Source organism: Arachis hypogaea, chromosome 16, assembly GCF_003086295.3.
Source record: "Arachis hypogaea cultivar Tifrunner chromosome 16, arahy.Tifrunner.gnm2.J5K5, whole genome shotgun sequence".
NCBI classification, from domain to species: Eukaryota; Viridiplantae; Streptophyta; class Magnoliopsida; order Fabales; family Fabaceae; genus Arachis; species Arachis hypogaea.
This window is the reverse complement of record NC_092051.1, coordinates 131,348,629-131,373,715: the sequence shown is the minus strand read 5'-3', so window position 1 is coordinate 131,373,715 and position 25,087 is coordinate 131,348,629. Positions and strand designations below refer to the sequence as shown.

The 25,087-nt window shown below is 36.6% G+C and overlaps 1 long non-coding RNA gene across 1 annotated transcript; it reads left to right on the top strand.

The window, feature by feature from the left end:
* Positions 1 to 645: 645 nt before the first annotated feature.
* Positions 646 to 1,795, top strand: LOC112759102 (uncharacterized). Its single transcript, XR_003179956.3, has 2 exons — positions 646 to 1,331; positions 1,442 to 1,795. It is a non-coding gene; the product is annotated as an uncharacterized lncRNA (long non-coding RNA).
* Positions 1,796 to 25,087: the final 23,292 nt, after the last annotated feature.

The following is a 25,087-nucleotide window of genomic DNA, read 5'->3' as shown; positions in this document are numbered from 1 at the left end:
ATTTATTTATTTATTTTTTAGTTTAATGCTTTTATTAGAAGTTATAATAAGAATTTTATTTTTTTAATTGTTGAATACGAGTTTATAAGTTAGAATGAACTAAATAAATAATTGTCATAAGTTAAAAGTAGGATTTAGTACAATTTTAGTCTTTAAGGTATAGGTCAGAAATTTGTTTCATCTTCAACCTTTTTTTTGCATACAAAATCTTCTCTAAGGTTTAACTTGATTTTAAAATTGTCCTTACCTTAGGAACCAAAATCATACAAAAGTGGTGGCAGAAGCAGAGGCAGAAGTGGATCGTGGACAACTTCTTCTTCTTCTTTCCTTCTCCCTTCTTCTTCTTCCCTTCCTCCATTACAAAAGCAGAAACATTCTCTTTTTTTTTATTTTATAATTTTTTGTTATGGATAATTTGGTCCAAAATTTTAATATTTAAATAAAAAGAATAATTTTAAAACTTAGTTTTAAACCTTAGGGACGATTTTGCATGATAAAAAAGGTTAGAGACGAATAAATTTTTTAACCTATATCTTAGGGATCAAAATTATATTTAATCCTTAATCAGTTTGCAAATATAGTTAACAACAGTTTGACTATAATTACATTACACTATAAAAACTAAATGGTTGGGGCCTGATGCTCAGCTTGCTACTGTTATTTAGAAAGATGTTGTCTATTGAAGATTGTTAAGTTCTTCTATTTGTTTGCTGTTTTTTTTTTCTCTTTTTTTTGGTATTTATACGGGGTTTAAAACAAAAAAAAATTAAAATTACAAACTACATCACAATCTTTTGAAGTATTCGAACTCCTCTAGCATCATCACCAATAATTTGCACTAATTCTCTAGGAGGTTGATCAACCAGGTTGTATCCTAAAGTAGCTTTAAGACTGTACTTTGACATCCAGTCCGCAGCTTTATTCCCATCCCTATATGTATGAGGTTGATCAACCAGGTTCTAAACTCCTCTATGCTTCTAACAAGCATATTTGGGTGCTTTTCATTTCTCTCCCCTTGCTAAATAACTTCCACCAAAGCTTGAGAGTTCAAATCTAAGATCACTTTCCTAAAACCCAGGACCCAGACTGTTTGCAATTTCTGAAAAACACTCCATAATTCTGCTTGAAACGTCGTGCATGTCCCTATGTTCATCACAAAATTCACGACCCATCTTCCCTGATCATCTCTGCACACTCCGCTGCATCCTGTCTCTCCATCTATCCCCTCTAATGCTCTATTTGTATTCACCTTTATCCAACTTGGCGGTGGTGGGATCCAAGATATATTCATATCCACCATTTTATTTCGAGTAGATATTTCTCCTCTTCTTGTAAGTAAAGCTTCTTTTATGCTTTGCACATAGTTGACAATGAAATTTACTGGATCTACTGGTCTCTTTTCTGGAAGGTTAAAAATTTTCTAATTCCTCTATTTCTATAGCCACCAACAGGTTGTGATGAAGAGAGATTGCCACTTTTCTTAGTTTTGGAAGCCTATGTTCGATGAAAGATTCTATCTAATCTAGTGAGCAAAGGGAGATCTGAAGAATTCTTGAAAGTTGAAAGGATGTATCAGATTAGTCCACACCCTTGACGCAACTCCACAATAGTGCAAAACATGAATTTGGAATTTTTTTTTGTATATTTTCACAATGGTGACAATCAAGTTCTGTTCCAAGCATCTTGCTTCTTTTACTTGTTGTTAGAATCTTTTTACGAGTTTCTTGCCAAAGAAAATATTTCATTTTTTGTGGCCCCTGCCATTTTCAAATAATACTCTAAATTTGATCTTGTACATTGTTTTGAGTAATTAGGTGCATATAGGCACTCTTAGTTGAAAGTCCCCATCTTGGGTGAGGTTCCATATTACTTGGTCTTTTCCTATAGCTTCATTAGGGGGAAGGACAACTGTGATTTTGCTAACAATATTCTAGGAAAAAAAATTGCTTAATGCTCATTAGAACCTAGTTACCCTCTTTGTTAATATAATCACCTTCTAATTCAATTATGTCTCTGTCAGTTGAGTTGTAGTTTTCATTAGTTACCATTAGTAACCATGGCACCAAAGTATCTGCCAAGGCTAGGTGTCTTTTGAAATTCACATTTTTGAATGATATTTTTTTTAGTATTCATGTCTACATTCTATGAGAAAACAATAGAAGTCTTCATAGAATTAATTTTCAAGCCCAAGACCATACAAAAGTTATCAAGTTTACCTTTCACCATTTTAATTTGTTCACTCAATGCTTCTACAAAGAAAATTAAATCGTCCACAAACAGAAGATGTGCTATGGGAAGCCCATGCCTTCTAGCTATCATTAGCTTACATTTTTGTCTGTTAACACTGTCTTCTATAATTTGTGACAATTTGTTTGTGGCAATAAAAAATAAGTAGGGAAAATAGGATCCCTTATCTTGACCTCTTTATAGGAGTAAATTCTTCCGTTTTGCAATCATTCTATAATATCTTAAATGATGCAGTGAAAACAAATTCCATGATGACCTTGAGAATATGCCCTGTCACACCAAACTCCTCCAAACTCTTATGAATAAATTCCTATCATAACCTATCATATGTTTTTTCAAAATCTATATTTATTGCCATGTATTTGCATTTCCCTTTTCATTTTGTTCATGTCAAACATCATCTTTTTGACAATTACTATACTGTTGTGAATAATTCTTCCTGGGATAAAACTAGCTTGCTAGAGAGTAATCCTTTGGATAATGATGGGTTTAATTTTAGCAAACATTAGCTTCAAAATACATTTATAGAACATATTGCAAAGCACAATAGGTCTAATTTTATTGATGAATTTAGGTCGATCAACCTTAGAAATCAAAGCAAGAAGAGTTTAATTAATCTCGTTAATTCCTTTAGCATTTCTCCACAAATACTTAGCAAAATAGCAAAAAGAGTTTCCAATAGTCTCTCAAATTTCTTTTAAGAAAAGGGCCGAGAAGTTATCTTTTCCCGGAGCCTTTAATGCTATGATTTGCCTTATGTCAACATGGTTTGGTGTCTTTTGTAAACTCCTCTTCTCTAGATCAATTAGAAGAGGTATGCAGTGTTAGTCTGGATGTAGGGGATCACATTGTTTTCTTCTTGGTAAAGCTCTTTGAAGAATTTGACCACTATTAATTTGATATCTTCTAAATCATCATTCTAGCTTCCGTCCCTTCTTTTTAACTTTAGAATAATGTTTTTCCTTCTTATAGTATTTATTTTAGTGTGAAAGTATCGAGTATTCCTATCAACTTCAACGGACTATTATTGACGTGATTTCTGCATCCACAAAATTTCTTTCTGGTTTACAATTTCAATAAGTTCAGCCCCAGCCTTTTGTTTTAATTTTTCTAAGAATGAATTCCTCTCATAGGTCACAGCTCTTTGAATGCCTCCCAACTTGTTCAAAATACACCTCTTTTTTCTGAAAACGTTACCGAAAATATCTCTATTCGACATCTTAAGATTTACTATTAACTCTTTCAAAGCTCTTAGAAAGCAACTTTCTTTATTCCAGTAACCATGAATGAACTCGTGAAAATCTGGATGAGTGCCCCACATTACCTTATATCGAAAAGGCTTTTTTCCAACATCGATGATGTCTGGTTTGCGAATGGCCAAAAGAGGGTGATGGTCCGAATTGACCATTGGAATAACCTCTACTCTATCATCCCCAAACTCAGTTCTCTAATCCGTGTTTGCCAACTGCCAAGGCTTTGTCAAGGCGTTTAAATTTATCCATTCTCGGTTCTCTGACTTATTTTACAAGTAAATTTAGACCCTACAAAACCAAGGTCCAAGAGACCACACTCATTTATCTAGTATCTAAATCTCCTACAAACATGTATCCACTTGAGCACCCCTTTTTTTCTCCCCTCACTTCCTATTTCATTGAAGTCCTTTGTAAGCATCTAAGATTCTTTATTTCTTCTTGCAATATTTTTTTATGTTTTCAAAACCAACATGTCTTATTTTATCTTGAGGTATAACATAAATAGATGATAAAATCCAAGTTCTATTCCTAGGTATTTGACCTTAAGGTGGACATATTGATTATACTTTTTAACGGCTTGAATCTTCAAACAATTATTTTCCCAAAGACCCATATGCCACCCCCAATAGCATCCTCAATAATATAGAAATTAAAACTAAGGACAGAGATTACCTCTAGAGCTCTAGCACCACTGCATTTAGTCTCAAAAGGAGAACAATATCTAGTCTATGCTGCCTTTTGAATTCCTTAAAAGTTCGAATGGTAGCATCATTCGCAACTCTGCTAGTGTTCCAGCCTAGTATATTCATCATAAACAAGCTTCAAGATATAAGAGAAATAAGTCCTCTAGACCCGATATGTTTATAGTCCAATAGGGATAAGAGCCCCTCTATGAGCATTGCATCTCACCCCCTGCAAGGGATGAATTTCTTCTTGTCTTTCTTCTTCATTTCTCATAGCATACTCCACTGGTATCATTCTATTGATCAGGGCACTTGAGTCAATTGAGCTAAAATTTAGGGGTCTTGGCTCCGGGTCTGGAGGTCCTCCACAGTCCACACCTTCCATCTCTTGAAAAGTTTTGAGAATTTGCTAGGATTGAATTGGGCTTTTGAGGTCAGGTTTCTTCCGATTTTCAAGGTTGGTGATTGGGTTTTCAATATCCATATTGGAGTGGTTCTGGTTTTGTTCTGTTGATGGGTCAAGTTGGTCATGTTAGTATGAGATAAAGATATGGATAGATTATGTTTTTTGGATTAGGCTTGGTTGATGAGTCTCTTTTGTGGTTATGTTGTTTTCCTTTAATTGTTGGATTTGGGTAGGGTTGGTGCAGTTTTAGGCCTATTTCTTCTGTGAGGCTGAGGGATTGTGATGGACAGTATCTTTACCTGTAAATGTATTATTGTTATGTTGGGCATGAATCCTTTTAACTTTATTCTTTACCTGGTTGGTTCCCTCTCCTTTGTCTTTATTGGCATCACCTTCTGACATCTCATGAATGTTCTTGATTCTCCATACCACTCGTTTGCAATATTGAAAAATGAGAAGATTGTACACTACCATCTTTTTCTTTTTTTTCTTCTTTCCTCTTCTACTTTGCATTTTTTCTCTGTTTTTTGTACTTCTTTTGCCACGTGCACTCCTCTAAATCGGAATCCAAGGCCCATAGCCTTTATTTGATTGCTCCATGGAATTTTTGCCCTTCCCATTTTTCAAATTGACTATGATGCCCTCACCATCAACTTTGGATACCGCATTCTATATGTGATTTTAGTTTTCTTTGTGCTCTACTAGTTTAGACCACCTCCATTTCTTCCTTGAATTTCAGGACATTGAGCCTTTTCATACCCAACATATCTACAGTTGAAACAATCATGGTGCAATCTTTCATATTCAATCTTATAGATTTTTTCATTGATCAAATATTGGGAAGCTAAAGGTTGGTCCAGTGATACTTCCACATACAAACGAGCAAAATTTTTTCTAGTAATCTGGGTTGCATTGGAGTCAACTTTCACCATTCTTTCCACTATATTTCCAATTTTCTCCAGAATTGATCTATGGTAGTATTCAATGGCCAAATCAGGCAAGCAAATCTATACAACAATATTGTCTATTGTGGCAACAGTAGAGTTATAGTCAGGCTTTTACAGCTATATAATTAAATAGTGGTCTAAAATCTTTCATGGACCCTCTACTAGTGTGAAATCTAAATTCTCCGAATTAAAAAACTTCACAAGGAAGAACTCATTGTCCAAATAAATCATCTTTGTAGACCTTATTTTTTCCCCACATCATTTGAAGTCTTCATGGGAAAGCTGATAGAAATCTTTCTCCCAAGGAGTTTTGACAAAGAGACACTCCCACCAATATTTTCTGAGCTCTATCTTCATTCTGTCAAAGATAACTAGATTGTAGAGACCATTTGGCAGCTTCTGGACAGTTATTTCCTCTTCTTCTTTGCTGTCTTGAGTATCCACCCTATTTCTTCCATTCGTATTACTTTCCTCTGCATGCTCTGCTCCACCTTCGCCTGCAAAAGAAACTTTCTTAACATTTTCTCCTTCTATTTGACCTTCACCTTCACAAAGTCTCCTTCTGAATGTGAAACTCCTCCTCTTTGCTACCATTCTTCTCTTCCATCCATTTCTCCACTCTAGGTTCTAGAGCAACGCTTCTTAAAAATTTCACTCCTTTCCCTGTCCTCTTGCCCTTTTTCATCGACCTTGAGAAAGTTTTTCCACCTTTTCTGACAGGTTCCGTTGAAGTATGAGAATGTGAGACCCATCCCCTCACAAAACCACCATTCATGATGGTGGCTGCCATGAGTTAAAGACCAAAAAGCCAATAACCCCTTGCTCACGGCAGAATCCTAGTAGAACATTTTATCCAGTATTAATAAACAGGACGGATTTTTCTATTTATGTTTCAGAATGCAACAAATTCTTTGCTTTTTTTTCTTTTTAATTTCTTTACTCAACAATTTTTTTCTTTTTTTGATAAATATATAAGCTTCTACACAAAATTATATTATTTATCAAAATTGACTTTTTTTTGTAGACGTATCAAAGCTGACAAGTCAAATGAGTTTGGAGCTATTAAATTTAAAAATAAAAATATATTTGTATTCAAAACACTTTTTTAATTATAAAAAATATTTATTTAACGAATCAAAGTTTTGTTTTTTTTTTAATTTACAATATAATTAAAAGATAAATCATAAATATCATATTCGTCCTGGATAAATAGTAACATAACAGAACGACAATTAAATGAGAATCTGATGTTACGATATAACACTAAACATGATACAATGGTAGCGCCATTAAGCCCGAAACCGTCAAATCCTGCCATTAAGGATGTAATTTAAAGGCACTGATAAACCACTATTTTATGGCTTATCTTGTGCTAAATTGAGTGATTTTCATCAATTGTTTGCACACTTATTCACATAATTTGTATAGTTTTACAAATCCTTCCTAATTCTGTGATATAGTTGAAAACATGTTTCCTGGGCCTTTAAACTGTCAATTTTAATTACCCTTTAAATCATTCGATGCTGTGATCTGTGTGTTAAGTATTTTCAGGCTTTATAGGGCAGGAATGGTTTAGAGGATAAAAAAGAAACATGCAAAAGAGGAAGGAACGCAAGAAAATGAAGTTTTGAGAAGCTGGCAGCGACGCGTACGCGTGACAAGGAATTTCGCCAAACGACGCATACGCGTGACCTACGCGTACGCGTGACATGCGCCACGTGCAGAAATTGCAGAAGGCGCTGGGAGCGATTTTTGGGCTCCTTTTTGGCCTAGTTTCAAGCCCAAAAAACACAGATTAGAGGCTGCAGAGTGGGGGAATCACATTCATTCATTCATACAACTTTCATTCACATAATTTTAGGTTTTAGATGTAGTTTTCTAGAGAGAGAGAGGCTCTCTCCTCTCTCTAGGTTTTAGGATTCTTAGTTTTAGTTTAATTTAGTTTTTTTCTACTCTTATTTGTTCTAGTCCTTTAGTTTATCTATCTTCTCTTATTGATTACTTTATGTTGCCATTTGGTTGTTGAATTCTCATGTTTGATTTGATTTTCTATTTAATGCAATTTGAGGTATTTCATATTTATGATTGCTTTCTTCAATTTATGTTATTGATGCTTTCGATTGGTTGTTTGGATTTTATTATCTCTTACTGCTTTTCTATGCTTTTATGTTGTGCCTTCCAAGTGTTTGATAAAATGCTTGGGAGGGTTTTAAATTAGCTTTTTATGTTCTTAGCTTAAATTGAGTAATTAGAGACTCTTGAGTTATAATACTCCTTTGTTAATTGATAATTGAGAAGTTGCTAGTTAATTTGAATCCCTCTAAAGCTAGTCTTTCCTTAGGAGTTGACTAGGACTTGAGAAATTAAATTGATTCATCCACTTGACTTTTCTTCATAGTTAGAGGTTAACTAAGTGGGAGCAATGGACAATTGATGTCATAATTGATAAGGATAGCTAGGATAGGACTTCTAATTCTCATACCTTGCCAAGAGCTTTATTAGTTATTAGCTTAATTCTTGAAATTTACTTTTCTTATTCCTAATTCAAAACCCCCAAAAAAGATACAATCTCATAACCAATTATAAGTACACTTTCCTGCAATTCCTTGAGAGACGACCCGAGGTTTGAATACTTCGGTTATTATTTTTATAGGGGTTTGCTTTAGTGACAAACAAATTTTTGTATGAAAGGATTCTTTGTTGGTTTAGAAACTATACTAGCAACAAGAATTTATTGAAGAATTCTAAACCGTCAAAAATCTGTTTGTCAAAATGGCACCGTTGCCGGAGAATTGCAAACGTGTGCCTTATTATTAATTATTGTGAATATTGTGAATAATTTTGCTTTTTTGTTTTTTTGTTAGTGTTTCTAGTTTTAGGAGTTTATTTTCATTAATTCTTGTTAGTTTTTGCTTTTACTTGCTACTATGAATTCTCACCCCCTTTGGCTATGAGTTTGGTTCAAATTATGTTGTAAGGAATGGAAGATATAATGAAAACATGCATCAAGGATGGGATAACCAAAGATGGGAGGAGCCACAAGGATTTGATCAACCCTCTTGGCAACAACCTCCTCCAATGTACCATGGGCAATGACCATTGTACGATGCATCCTAAGACAATGGTTATGGTGGACCTTTTCGTGACAACCAACCTCTACCAAATTACTATAGTCAAGAGCCATTCCAGGGTGCGTACCAAGACGATGGATATGGTGGACCCCCTTGTAGTTACCAACAAGCCCCACCATATGCTTATGACCACCCTCCTCAACATAGCTTAGAACCACCACACTCACAAGCCCCCTACTACCAAACACCCTTATACGATTCTAACCCTTATCCACCATATCAACCACCTTATGAGCCATATGAACCATATATAGAACCACCCCAATTCCAGCCCAATTATTTCCAAGAACCACTACCTCCATATACACCATGTCCATATCCATCAATCCAAGAGCCATATGATCCTAATCATGTTATTCAAGCGGGACAAGAGTCAAGGGATCGTCTCAAGGAAACACTGGATCGATTTCAAGCAACCCTTCATCAATTGGATCAAGTGGGAAATCGGAAAGCACACGAAGCTCTCATGGCTAAAGAATATCAACTTGAGAACAATGGATTGAAGTGTGTTGTGCAACAAGTAGAAAAGATGGAGAGTGTTGAGCCACCACATCCTTATTATGATGAGCCACCCTCATATCATGAACCTTTTCTCCCTAGTAATGAACCCTCATATCCACCCCAATCTCTAATGAATGACACTCTAAGTGTTCTTCTTCAAGGGCAAAGAGAGATGCAAAGGACAACACAAGAGTTCGTAGCTACCTTGACCGAGGTAGTAGGTAATTTAGCCTCTCTGCGCTTCGATACTCAAAGCACTCCCATGGCTACATGTGGAGAACCAATAGAAGAGTGTAGCATGAAGGAGACACTAGAAACTCCGATGGACAATGAGGAACATGATTTTGTATTGGAACAAGTGGAGAAAGCCATAATAGTTGAAGAGGAAGAAGTGATTGAAGACTTAGGATATGCCAAACCTCTATGGAAATCAAGAGTTGTAGAGTATTCCTCCAAGAAGACTGAAATTGATGTCAAGAAGGCTAGTGCACAACCTCCATGGCATATTCCCTATGAAGAATTGGATGGAATAGATCAAGAAGCAAGTTCCCTTGGTGATGAGGATCATGAATCAAGTCTTCCTAGTGATGAAGCTACATCCGCAAATGAACGTCGTAGGTATGAAGAGCCTTCTCTGAGTGAGTTTGAGAATGATGTGGAAGCAGAAGTCCTTCGGAAAGGGTGGATAGGAGTTGAATATGCGTTATCAAGATCGTTGGAGACTTCTCTACCTAGGTTGCCATCTAGTCCTTCACTTGAGTGGGTAAAACTTATCTCTATTCGCTTTACTGTCCCACTTGAGTATGATATTCTTGAAACGGATGGTCAACTTAGGAGGCTTTGTGGCATTAAGCTTAAGAGAAGAATGTTCAGTGGTTGGAGTTGCAAATCTAGGCTCATCAAGGCTGATACTTCAAGAGCTAGATACAAGGGTGGAACTAGTGAACATTTAGTTGGATCTAAGAGAAGAGTTTGGTACTTCATTGAGAATTCAGATTGCTTGCCACCCGGTTGGAGCGATGATGAGCAACTTACAGACGGGTGTAGATACAAGATTTGGGATCCGGGCATACAAGAGGATCAACTTTGGGAGCTCAAAGCTTGTGGAGAACTTCATCAAGGCTTGGTGAATTTATTTGGAGATGTTAAAGCTTATTGGAAGTCCAAGCGTTGGTGGAAGTTTCAAGATGAGTTCAAGCACAAGCCACCATGACAAGGAGCTCACCAAATGTCCAACTTAAGGACTTTAACTAAAAGTGCTAGGTGGAAGACAACCCACCATGGTATGATCGTCTCTTTTCATTCCTAGTTTTTTTTTTACAATACTCTTCATAATTTCTGCATAATCATATGCATTCTGCATAAAAAAAAGAGCATTCGACGCACGAGCGTCCACGACGCGTACGCGTCATATGTGAATGCAAGGATAATAAGAATTGACCCAAGAGTTGGGCAGGTGTGGCACAAAAAGTGTGCTTTGCGCATAAGCGAGCCCACGCGTACGCGTACGCGTACCTCACGCGTGCGTGTCGCTTGCGTTTTCGCCAGACCACGCATATGCGTCCGTGACGCGTATGCGTGGATATGGAAATCGGCATAAATGTGCTTTTGAACAGAAAGTTGTGATGGTCTGGGGCTGGAATCGTGCGAAAGGCACAAATTCACTCACGCGTACATGTCCATGACGCGTGCGTGTCATTTTCCTTTATGGCCACCCACGCGTACGCGTCGCATGGCCAAGGCAGTTTTCACGCGCACGCGTGACTTGCGCGCGCGCTTCGCGTCCTATTTTTCATTCCCTTCTCCTTTCTTCTATCCTTTCTCCTTTCTCCTTCTTTCTTTCTCCTTTCTTACTTTCTTCTTCTTCACTTCTTTAACTTCTCATCCTTATTCTCTTTCATTCTATTTACTTAATTTAGTTGCATACTTTCATTCATTGCATTTTAATTTCATGCATGTTTTATTTTCTTTTCTAAGTTTATTATTTTACCATTGGTGTTAAAATGTTCTTATTCAACTGTTGTATCTTTTCTGGTATTATTTTGGTGCTTAGTGACTTGTTTTATATTGTTGGGTGATATTATTTATCCGTCAATGCCAATCTTTTATGATACCTGTATTCCTTTTGCATTGACATGAATTTATATTGTCTTTCATTACCTACTCTCTCTCCCCCTTTATTGTAATTTTTGCACTATTGATATGCCATTTGCTTCTACTGTCTTCTCACTTGCATGTTGTAGCTACCATGTAATTGAGACCCTCATTATTTGGCATTAATCCAACCATACTTTATTTGTTTTCTATCTTTGTTTCTGGGTTACTTTTCTTCTTTTCCTCTTTTTTCAGGATGGCCACTGAGAAAGGAAGGGAAAAGCTTCTCAGTGGGACGACAGACAAGTCCATCTGCACCATCTATGGAGACAAACATCAGTTGGAGCGACCCGTCCACTTGCACATCTTAGCATGCAATCTTTAAGTGTGGGGAGGTCGATACCGACTTCCGTGTGTTAGTTATTTCCTATTTCAACACCAATGTTTAATTTTCCTTGTTAAATCAGTTGTTGCATTTGCATGTTCGCTTGCATGTTTGTTTGATTTTGTGCATAATTTACCACTACTTGGTTGAAGTGATGAATTCTTTTTCAAGAAACTTTTTATAGCATTTCACTAATTTGAATTAAAATTTTTATTAAATTTGTTTGAAGAAATATTATATTGGAACATGGTGTAGAGCTCGAAGACACAAAACCAGTGAGATTTTGAGCCTATTCGATTAGTTGCATTTTATCAACTAATATTTTAATTTTGGTGTGCGTTGTTCTCTTTAAAATTGTGATCTTTGTCTTGCTTAATTCTATATTTTCATTATTTGATGTATGCATGCACTTACATGATTGAGGCCTTGTTTCACTGAGCTTACATACCCATATGGCCTTAACCTTTTCACTATCCCTTGTAAACCAATGTTGAGCCTTTTAACCCCATTTATTCTTTACTCTAGCTCATCACTAACTCTAAGTGAAAAACAATAATGTCCTTAATTTGAATCCTTAGTTAGCTTAGACTAGTGAGAGTATGCATGATTTAAGTGTGGGGAAGTTGGGTTTGCCAATATTTGGTTTGAGAATTGGGTGTTGTATATTCCTGTGAAAATGTGCAAAATAATAGTTGAGCACATATTATTGCATTCAATAATTTAATCATATGCATTGAGAAAAAGAAAAGAAAAGAAAAGAAAAATAACAAGAAAAATAAAAAAAAGAGAAAAAGAGCAAATAATAAAAAGGGGACAAAATGTCCCAAAGTAAATGGTGGTAGCAATGCATATGAGTTGTACTCAAATTTGGGATGCATAAATATGTGGAAAACATAGTTAATGGATAGTTAGACTTTATACTCTGATTATATGGATTGTCTTAAGTTAGGTGCAGAGTTTAGGTTAATTAAGGATTCAGATTTTAGTCCACTTGACCAAATACAATCCTACCTTGACCCTAACCCCATTACAACCCTTAAAAGACCTCTTGATATGTGTATTTGTGTATTAAATTTCTGTTGATTGGTAGAAGAAGAGCAAGCCGTAGAAAGCAAGGTCAGTAGAGAATTGAGAGAATCGAACCTTAAACACATGAGTGATAAGAGTGTATACACTTCCGGTGAGGGTTCGAGGCTCGATTCTTCGTTCCCGGCTTTCATGAGCTATTTTCTTCTGCAAGTTTACTCGTACTTTATTTTGTGATTTGAATTAGTGAGATCCAGTTTATATTTATTCTTGGAGAATTTATTTACTTTTAAACCAAGTAGGTAAAAACATTTTGCATGTAGTGGTATTCATATAGATAGATTGCATTTCATACTTTCTACCATTCCTCTTCACTCTTGTAGTTTCTCTTGAGCTTAGCATGACATGCTAATGTTTAAGTGTGGGGAGATTGATAAACCACTATTTTATGGTTTATCTTGTGCTAAATTGAGTGGTTTTCATCAATTCTTTGCACACTTATTCACATAATCTGTACGGTTTTACAAATCCTTCCTAATTCTGTGATATAGTTGAAAACATGTTTCCTGTGCCTTTAAACTTTCAATTTTAATTACCCTTTATACCATTTGATGTCGTGATCTATGTATTAAGTGTTTTCAGGCTTTATAGAGCAGGAATGGTTTAGAGGATGAAAAAGAAACTTGCAAAAGAGGAAAGAACGCGAGAAAATGAAGTTTTAAAAAGCTGGCAGCGATGCGTATGCATGGGCGACGCGTACGCGTGACATGTGCCACATGCAGAAATTGCAGAAAGCGTTGGGAGCAATTTCTGGGCTCCTTTTTGGCCCAGTTTCAAGCCCGAAAAATACATATTAGAGGCTGCAGAGTGGGGGAATCACATTCATTCATTCATACAACTTTCATTCATATAATTTTAGGTTTTAGATGTAATTTTCTAGAGAGAGAGGCTCTTTCCTCTCTCTAGGTTTTAGGATTTTTAGTTTTAGTTCTTCTCAATTTTAGATTTCTATCTTAGTTTAATTTAGTTTTCTTCTACTCTTATTTGTTCTAGTCCTTTAGTTTATCTATCTTCTCTTATTGATTACTTTATGTTGCCATTTGGTTGTTGAATTCTCATGTTTGATTTGATTTTCTATTTAATGCAATTTGAGGTATTTCATATTTATGATTGCTTTCTTCAATTTATGTTATTGATGCTTTCGATTGGTTGTTTGGATTTTATTATCTCTTACTGCTTTTCTATACTTTTATGTTGTGCCTTCCAAGTGTTTGATAAAATGCTTGGGAGGATTTTAAATTAGCTTTTTATGTTCTTAGCTTAAATTGAGTAATTAGAGACTCTTGAGTTATCAAACTCCTTTGTTGATTGATAATTGAGAAGTTGCTAGTTGATTTGGATCCCTCTAAAGCTAGTCTTTCCTTAGGAGTTGACTAGGACTTGAGAAATCAAATTGATTCATCCACTTGACTTTCCTTCATAGTTAGAGGTTAACTAAGTGGGAGTAATGGATAATTGATGTCATAATTAATAAGGATAGCTAGGATAGGACTTCTAATTCGCATACCTTGTCAAGAGCTTTATTAGTTATTAGCTTAATTCTTGCAATTTACTTTTCTTATTCCTTATTCAAAACCCAAAAAGAAGATACAATCTCATAACCAACTATAAGTACACTTCCATGCAATTCCTTGAGAGACGACCCAAGGTTTGAATACTTTGGTTATTATTTTTATAGGGGTTTGCTTTAGTAACAAACAAATTTTTGTATGAAAGGATTCTTTGTTGGTTTAGAAACTATACTTGCAACGAGAATTTATTGAGGAATTCTAAACCGTCAAAAATCCGTTCGTTAGGCACTAAATTATGGGAAAGAGCACAACCAAAAGGGACAAAGATAAAAGGGAAAGCACTCAGTAGGTAAAACATATGTTCTATATCACCTAAAATAATACTGACTTTAGCATCGGAGTGTCTTGCAGGTTGCCAACCTGACTTAGTTCTGCGCACGCCGAAGTTTGGATCTCCAATCTTCATACCTTCAGTTTGTAAACTCGCTTCAGGTACAAACATTTGGCGCCATTTGTGGGGATCCTACTTCGCCAAGGATCATGGCCAAACATCAAATTTATTCTATAATAAATTTAGAGACTTTACTGAAGAATCAACATCGGGAAGACGGATACAAAACTGATGTTACCCCAAGTCGCGGAGAAGTTCCCCCTGGGTATGAAAATCAAGGAGTCCTTAATCCGGAACCCTATCATGCGGAAGCTCGTCATTTCGCTGGCCTAGAGGATGACTACCATCACGCCATGCAAGAAATGTGACATCAGGTACAAGGGTTGGAACAGCACCGTTTGGAACTTGAACGACAATTGGCTGATCGCTCATTGTCTAGGCAATTGCGCTCCCGAAGTCGCCTAGCTAGGAAACGTGAAGAGCACAATCTCGAGAACCCTAAACAAGGGCAGGACCTCAATTGGCAAGATTCACATTCATCCCAACGTCAAAGAAAGGAGAAGAGGTCACCTCGATGATGTCACAATTCTCGGAATGCAGATAGGTGAGCAAGGGAAGAGTCACGATCTGCCCACTCTAAAAGGAGGCAGACCCCGCAGAGGAGTCCAAGCCCTAAAAGGCACAGGAAAACCTGAGAGCACATGATAATGGGGGCAAATCCCATTTTCTTCCCATGTCCTTCAGGTATGTTTACTAAAACATTTCGACAAGCCTACTGATTTAAGGTATGACGGAAAGACAGATCCACGGGAGTACATTGATGCCTTTGAGGCAAGCATGAGCTTAGATGGATTCGGAGACGCAATCCAATGTAAAGCCTTCCCAGTGACTTTGTCGGGACCAGCTATGGCATGGTTTAATACGTTACCTTCCGGATCAATCTCCTCCTTTGTTGACATTAAAGTGAATTTTTAGCTCATTTTATCACTAGGAGGAACCCAGGATAAGAACCCAATTTCCCTACTAGGGGTAGAACAAAAGATAGGAAAAAGTATCCAAGATTATCTGGAATGCTTTAATAAAGCACTCCTGGAGGTAAACATGCGAACCCCAGAGATCATGTGCTTGTGCTTGATTGCTGAATTGTTGGAAGGAGGCTTTCATAGACATCTAACTTCCAAGGATGTGAAGTCAATGGAAGAAATTTATCATATCGCTCTGGAGTACATGTGAGATGAAAACATTTCAAAGGTGGTCTCAAAAAAAGAAAAATCTGGTGCCATCACCAAACAAAGCCGGGAATTCAGGACAAACCTCATCCCCAAAACCACCAACCCCACGAGTCGGAAAGTTTTCTTCCCATACACCTTTAGTGGCCTCACTTACCGAAGTATATCAACAAGTCTCTCATCGAGGTATACTACCAAAAGTAAGACAGATTCAACCTAGAGCCTCGTTAAACAAGTCTCAATACTGTGATTACCACAAATCCTATGGTCACAAGACTGAAGATTGTATTGATTTGAAGGATGCTTTGGGATAAGCGATTCAAGAGGGTAAGCTTCTCGAATTTGTCCAGCATGTAAGGCCTCCTAAAGTGAACGGAAGAAAAGAAAATTGACTGGAAGAGGAAGTAAAATGACAAAGCAAAACAAGCAGAAATCACTCACCAATCAATTAGAATCAACTAAAGTAAGTTGGCTTGCCTGTTTAACAAAAAGAAAGTAAGGGATACTATTGCTACGCACTAAGAAAAAGAAAATAGTTAATTAAAAAATAAAAATATTGATTGAAGAAGAAAAATTAGAGGTTAGGTACATAGCAAGCATGATCCTTAACTTTGAGAGGTTTCAGAAAGGTTAAAACCGATAAGCTCGCTTTCAACTTCACAAGTAAAGCAATATGCTAGAAATGACTAATCCAAATATGTGTAGTGTAAATATTCAATCAAATAAAGTTCACATGTCAATAAAGCATATGCACAAGTTATTAATGATGAAACAAGCAAGATAAAGTTGAAAATGAGGCATATTCATACATCAATGCGTTTAACCACTAAAATTGCAAAATTGGTGTGAAAAAGGGTAAGATTGATACCTAATGTAACACAAGAATCATTTAAGAGCCAATAGTATAATTGAATGGTTACAAAGGTCAAAATGCTCCAATTTTGCAAGTATAGTCAAAAGGGGCCTCAATTAAGCATAATTCACAAGTTTTGGCCATGAAAAAACATAAAAGCATTCAGTTCAATAGAGTGATGTAAAATGAATTGAAAACAATCTTTGAAGGAAAATTTTTTTTTACCAAAAACTTAACAATAAAGTCATCGAGGTAATTCAAGAACCAATTGGTGCACAACGTCTTATTGACATAGAAAACCGTCAATAAGAATCTTGTATCACCGGTTCATAAAACACAGCTTTAGATAAAAATTCAGCAGTATAACGGCAGTAAAAATTAGCAAGTAACCCACAAAGTTCAACAATCTACTAAATCAAAAAAGCATCAAATGAATTTAGCAAATTGTCACAAACTTTCAGCAGCAATTCAATTAGAAATCAAAAGAGTTTACTCAATCAATACTTATCCATATGAATGCAGTACACAACAAACACAATTGTGATATCAATTCATATGAATTACACAAATAAATACAATTGAGTTGAATCAATAATTCAACAATTCAATCAATCAAACAAGGGAGTCATCATCATGCCACAAATCACAAATTCATGAGAATTCAATCCAGACATAGCAACATAATTAATCAGGCCTTGAATACACTACATACTATATTCAAACCTACCTAACCACCTGAATCAACTAAAACATGCAATTCTAACTAATTCTAATCTAATCAAAATTAACTAATTAACAAAATAAAACTAAATAGAAGCAAAATCAAATAGATTAATGTAACCTAATAACAGAGGAATAAGAACAAAGAAGGAAGGAAAAGATTGCAAAGGTTCATCTAGCGGCGATGGTGGCCGCCCAAGGGAGGCGGCACTAGCGGCTTGAAGCAGGGGCTGGCGGTAGTTAATGCAGGGAAAAAAACAGGGCAGTGCCCTGTTCTGGCTGCCTCAGAGATAGTAAGAAATAGAGTGGGGTTATGCGAGACTGTGATTGAGGCACTGAGAGTGAGTGGAAGAAGGAGAAAGACAGGTGGTGAAAGGCTGTGATGGCTCCGGCGGTGCTAGGTACGTCGCGGCTGCAATGATAGAGGGAGGGGAAAAGGAAGAAATAGAAGAAATGGGGGAAGGGGAAAAGAAATGAGGTGGACGGAGGCTATGTGGGACGGTGATGGTTGGAGGGTGGCCAACAATGGAGGTGGAAAAAGGGTAGGAGAGACATTGGGGAGAAGAGAAGGAGACATTGGGGAAGAGAGGGAATGGATTATGTGAACGTGTTAGGGTTTCGCACATAAGGGGGGGTTCCATTTTGAATTCATGCGTACGCAAGCCTTAGGGCACAGTTAGGTTCCATGAGTATACATGTATCATGCGTACGCATGATATGGCAATTGTGCGTGCGCATGATGGACGCACAACACTCGCATGCATACCTTAAGCCCCTGTGAAGGCACCATGCGTACGCATGCCCTGGTATTTTTTTTATAAAATCGAAATATATATTTGGTTGTGCGTGCGCATAGTACACACACAAACCAAGTTTGGTACTATTTTTGTGCCATGCGTACGAATGGGTTGATGATCTTTTGAGGTTCATGTGTACGCATTATCCATGCGTACGCATTGGTTGGTGCTCTGTTTTTCAAAATTTTTCAACTCTTTTGCACCAAGCCAAGCATTTAAAACACCTAAAAGATTACCAAAACAATACCAACCTTATTACACATGCTAAACTACCAAGAAAAGCTAACAAAACTATCTAACAAAGGAGATTCAAATTATTCATCAATATATAGAAAAAAGAAAGATTGAAAGATCATACCACGGTGGGGTGTCTCCCACCTAACACTTTTAGTTATAGTCCTTAAGTTGGACATTTTGGTGAGCTCCTTGTTATAGCAGCTTATGCTTGAACTCATCCTTGAACTTTCACAAATGCTTGGATTTTCAATATGCTCCAGAATCTTCAGTTAAGTGCACCAAACTTTGATGAAGTTTCGAACAAGCTAGGAGCTCCCACAGTCGATCCTCATGTATGCCGAGATCTCAAATCCTGTTCCTACACCCGTCTTCTAATTGATCATCAAAATTTATTCTGGGTGGTAAGCACTCAAAATTCTCATATGGACACCAAAGCGTCCTCCCAGACCCAATCAATTGAACACTACACCAACCTTTGCACTTAAACCTTGAAGATGCAACCATAATGAACCTAGAATGGTGCTTCTAACCACTAACCATCTCTCTTTTGCTCTTGAATCCATAAAGAGCTCTAAGTTGATCATCCGTCTCAAGCAAATCATATTCAAGCGAAATAAGAAAGCTTAGGGATAAGAGTTTTACCCACTTGAACAATATAATTGATGATGGTGACTGATAAACCACTATTTTATGGTTTATCTTGTGTTTAATTGAGTGGTTTTCATCAAGCCTTTACCCACTTATTCATATTAATTGCATGATTTTATAATCCCTTCTTAGTATTGTTTTATGATTAAAAACTTGCTTCCTATAGATCTTTAATTAGTATATTTTAATTCTTCTTTATACCATTCGATGCCGTGATCCGTGTGTTAAGTGTTTCAGGCTTCATAGGGCAGGAATGGCTTAGAAAATGGAGAGGAAGCTTGCAAAAATAGAAGGAACACAAGAAACTAAGGAGATGATCAGCGAGCACCGACGCGCACAAATGACTCACGCGAGCGCGCGGAATGGAGAAAATTGCAGCGATGCGTGCGCGTGCCTGACGCATACGCGTGGATTGGAGTCTGCACAAAAGACGCGCACGCATGGACGACGCGTACGCGTGACAAGAAAATTCGCCAAATGACGCGCACGCGTGACTGACGCGTACGCATGACCTGCGCGATCTGCAAAATTAACAGAAAATGCTGGGGGCGATTTCGGGCCGCATTTTGACCCAGTTTTCGACCCAGAAACACAGAATAAAGCCAGGAAACATGCAGAGACTCAACACAAACAGAGACACATTCACATATTCTCATTAGGATAGTTTTTAGGTTTTTAGATTTGAATCTAGAGAGAGAATTACTCTTCCTCTAGCTTCTCTTTACATTCCTAGTTTATTGCTTTTGCTTTTGGATATTGAAGAGTCATCACCTCTGTTGAAGATACTATTCTAGTTTGTTTCCTTACTTGCCCTTTTATTTATTCCATATTCTTAATTCTTGTTTAGAGTGGTAATTGGATTATTTTCATGGATTGTTAATGCAAAGGATTACTTTTACTTTTAATTAATTTTGAATCTATATTTTATTTAAATTATCATGTCTTCTTCTTATATTTTTCTAAGCGTTATATTCATGTCAATGGAGTAGATTCCCTACTTGACATGGGGTTGATTAAAAGAAGACACTTGAGTTGGAAGGCTTAAGTGATGGTTAAATTGGAAGTTGTTGGCTAGTTCTGTATTTACTAACGCTAGACCTTCCCAAGGGAGAGGACTAGGATTTGTGAATAAGAGTTAGCTCAATCACTTGACTTTTCTTTATTTAGTAAGGGTTAACTAAGTGAAAACAACAACCTTTTTGATACTACACTTAAGAGATCCCAACAAGGATAGAACTTCCGATTAATCATTCCCCCAGTCAAGGCTTTTTATTTAGAATATTATAAATCTCTTTTAATTTTCATTGCACTAAATTACAATTGTTTATTTTCTGTTAATCAATTCTCAAAACTCTCGAAAAACTCCTGATTAATAACTTAGCACCCTTTCTAGCAACTCGTTGGGAGACGACCTGGGATTCATACTCCTAGTATTTTTATTCTAAACCTTTTTTGTGACAACCTTTCTAAATTGATGAGGCGGATTTGTGCTGTTTAAGAGCTATACTCGCAACACTGTTTTATTATATTATAATCTCTTAATTGGTCTAATTTCTGCCACTCGTCAGTTTTTGGCGCCGTTGCCAGGGAGTTGCAATTGTGTGCTAAATTATTAATTAGTGTACATATTTTTGTTTTATTTGCGTATTTTATTTTATTTTATTACCATGAGCTGTATGTTTCTTTCATTGAATGACGCGTTCGTTGCATGATCCGAGCTTAGCCACATTTGATCCTGAAATTGAAAGAACTATTTCACGTATTAGGCGAGCTCGACGTCGGTTAGCCTCAGAGGGTGGTGAAGTGATTGTTATCGATTCACCAGTCTCATTTGAGGGTGAATCTGAACCGCCATCTGAGGAAGAAACGAGCTCCTTTACTACTGATTCAGTTGATTCACGTGCAGATAACATGGCAGCACCTAGGAGGATCACTCTCCAGGAAGCTGCAGCCATATCAAGTGCATCATCCAACTCTGGCTGTAGATTTTGAGCTGAAGACTGCATGAATCAACTTGTTGCCCAAGTTTCATGGCTTACCTGCTCAGGAGCCTATCAAGTACCTAAGGGATTTCCAGACAGCCTATTCTACTGTTAGGCGTCATGGTGCAAATGAAACTTCTATTCTATTAACCGCCTTCCCATTTTCTCTTGAGGAAAAGGCGAGGGAGTGGTACTACTCCCAACCTGAAGCAACTGTTACCAACTGGGATACGCTCATGAGAGAATTCTTGGAAAAATACTTTCCAGCTGAAGTTACAGATAGATTGAGGAAAGAGATCTCCTGCATTGTTCAAGGAGAATCAGAGACTCTTTATGAGTACTGGGAGCGCTTTAAGAACCTTCTAGACGCATGCCCCATCACATGATTGACAGGCTAGTGTTGATCAACTATTTCACTCAATGCATGAAGCCTTGGGATAAAACTACATTAGATGGTGCTAGTAATAGTTCCCTGAAAAAGTACAAGACTGTAGATGAAGCATGGCAACTGATCAACGACTTAGCTAAGTCCACCAGGAATCACAAGCACAGGAGCAACCACTCAAAAGCTGTTGCAGAAGTTTCCTCTAGCACTGAGACTTCTGCTCTTACACAGAGTATATGTGAAATGACCAAAGTAACACCCTATCACACAGAGCTTTACACCTAGGTCATAAATCAATAGTGGTGAGGTATCACGACTTCTAAAAATAAAATGCATACGTATATAATGGAAGGAATTTGATATACTAGGAGCCCGTGAAGAAAAGACATAAGTAAAATAGCATCATACTCAGAAACCGGCGATATACATAAGCAGAAATGACCGAAGTATAATATATATGATTCAAAAAGTATACATAACAATACTAGTCTTAACCTGCGAAGGTAAGGCCGACTAGTTAATATAATACAACCCGAAAGTAGGACTAAAAATCATAAACATAAATCCTGTTTCTCCATAATCAACCTCTAAGAGGGATATACAAGTTATAAAATACAGTAGTGAAGAATATTTAAAATATCTAAGCAAAAGTAAAATTCTCAAAAGAGAATCTTCGCTTTCTGAAAGCAAATTCTGCATGCTCAACAAGGTGCATCATGTCCAATACCTGTAAGATGAAAATTCCCGAAACGGGTGAGAATATCATCCCTTTCGGGGTTCTTAGCAGGGGTAACAGTTCCAAAGCAGAGACGATGTAAAGACTACATGAAACCTTTAGGCAATCCTAACACTTCAACAACAAAGAAATCCAAGCCTAGAAATATACTAAACCAGAAAACAGTATGGTATGCTAGACTAACTAACTGCACTCATGCACCTTTGATTTCATTCGACTTTTCTCTCTCCAATAACCCTCAAGTTCTTAAACTATCTCTTATTAGTTCTCTCACCTTTCACTTATCATATTTCTTTCAGTCTCAAGTTCACCCCATATCATCTCAACTTCTATATATACAAGGTCCCAAAATAGAACAATAACAGCAAACACAAATAATGAAGTTCAAGCACAACAAGATTCAATTACAGCAATTATAACAAATAGCAGTTAAACAATGATAATCACATAGGCAAAACCACATGTACAATAAACACACCCAATCAATGTCACATAGATGCAAATGATACATGCCTGTCCTACTGGTCATGAGCTCACACGTCGGTTATGTTGTCAGACTCGACTCGGATAAGCGGGATTAAACCACCATCCTTATCCGTAGGTTCCATAAACAAGCGGGATTAAACCATCATCCTTGATTGGAACACGCAAGCAGGATTAAACCACCGTCCTTGCCTCCACAGTAAGCGGGATTAAACCACCATCCTTACTGGGCACCTCGAACAAGCGGGATTACACCACCATCCTTGCTCGGGTTTCATTCACAAATCAATCTACAAGCGGGATTAAACCACCGTCCTTGCGCAACATAAAACAATATGCAAGCGGGATTATACCACTGTCTTTGCTAAACAATTCACCCATACGTGAGCGGAATAGAACCTCCGTTCTCACTGCAGGCAGGATAAAACCACCATCCCTGCATATGCACAATAACCACGACAAGCGGGATCCAACCACCGTCCTTGCCAGGACAAAACTCTTTCAATAAACCAAGTCCCTGGGATATAGTGCCCAGCTCACTTTTAACCTCATCATAGTCACTCTCATCCTCAAATTTCACCAGCCTTTTATCAGCAATTGTTACAACAATATACTCTCAAAAACATTTGATAATAGTATAAAAATCAATTCTTAAATCTCATACCCAAGGTAGCGCCAAAACAATCATCGGCAGCCAAAATACAATCTTGTTTTTAAAATATCAAATGAACTCGGAATGGCACAAACTTTATATCAATACGACCATTTCAGATTAAGCTTTCTATTAAACTAAAAATCATAATTTTTCATTTACTCTAGCTTCAGAAATAGAATAAAAATCGTGACTGCTCTGCAGTGCTTCAAAATCAGAAAACAGCAGCAGCATGTGATATTCAAAATTAAATATAAAATCCAAGTTAAATCCAATGACCTTAAAAATTAACATGCTTTAACTTCACTCATCCAGGTTTCTTTTCCAATTAGTTTCAGGTCAATATCACTTTTAATGAGAAAGTTATGTAACTTGGAAGTTGAGTAATTTTCTGCAGAATTCTATTTTAAAAACCAATGAGCATATCCTCTTCCAAGTCCCATAATTCACTCAGTAAAACATGGACAGCCCTGAAATTTAAATTACATATGCTAAACATACTTAATTTTCACCTCCAATTAGTTGTACCTCAATACCAATCCAGAATCAAAAGTTATAAACTTTCAAAGTTACTGATTTAAGAGAACAGAATCTAGCTTTTACTGCATAATGCGTTATATTTCAAAAATTCATATCTTTAAAACTACAATTCCAAAAATTCTAAATTTTATAAAATCAAAGTATTAGAACCAGAGTTTCATTTAAAATTGATTTTATTTTAAAATTCAAACTAGAGAATTTTCAATAGAGAAAACAAGTTGCTGTTGTGTTAAGCATTCTGCAGAAAAATCAGATTTAACAACCACACTTCAAAAATTTACCATAAATCATAAACTTAATGAAAATGTCTCAAATTCACCAATCCAGCTTCTTATATTTCCAAACTTAATCCAGACTTGGTCCCATGCAATTTTGATCATTATAAAATTAGTTATAGATTTTCAAAGTTTCTCACTTCGTTTAAAATAATGCAAAAAATCAGATCCCACTATTTAACTTTGAAAAATCATAACTAATATTCCAGTTAATACAAAATCTTTAAAATTGAATCTTAACAATCATACTTATTATAGTTTACTTAGCTTTTAATTTCTTATCATTTCGAACACTATTGAGTTACTGGTTCACTTTCAAAATTGTCGTTTGACTTTAAAACTCATATTTTCAGCAAGTAGTTCAATATTTTACGATTCAATCCTTCAAATATCCTCTAAACTTAATTCCAATCAATCACCAAGTCTACCACTGTTACGATAATTCACACCGATTACCTTCACTTACCTCATAGGGGTTTCCTCACCCTATTACGGCCTCCGGCCCAATATCCAAATCAATTAACAATAAAATCAATAAATGCCATTCACTTCATAATGTCACAACAATTCTTAATCAACACACACATACATATAGCCATTCACTATCCACAACAACAACTAATTTCAATCCACACCTATCTTAGGGTCAACTAACCTAGGCATTCACATAACTTTACATAATGCCTACTTGAAACTCAAACCCGTACCTTGAATGTTGGCGGTTCCAACCCTTGAAGCCTTGCCTAGCTCAATCTCCAAGGTCCACCACCCAAATTTGCCAATCAAATTCTACTTCATATCAAATTCAGCCCCAACAATTCTCTATTCCATATAATCTAGTTACAACAATATATCTCAACATTTATTCTAGGGTTCATACATAAAATTGGGGACAATGAAGAGAGTTAAGCTTTC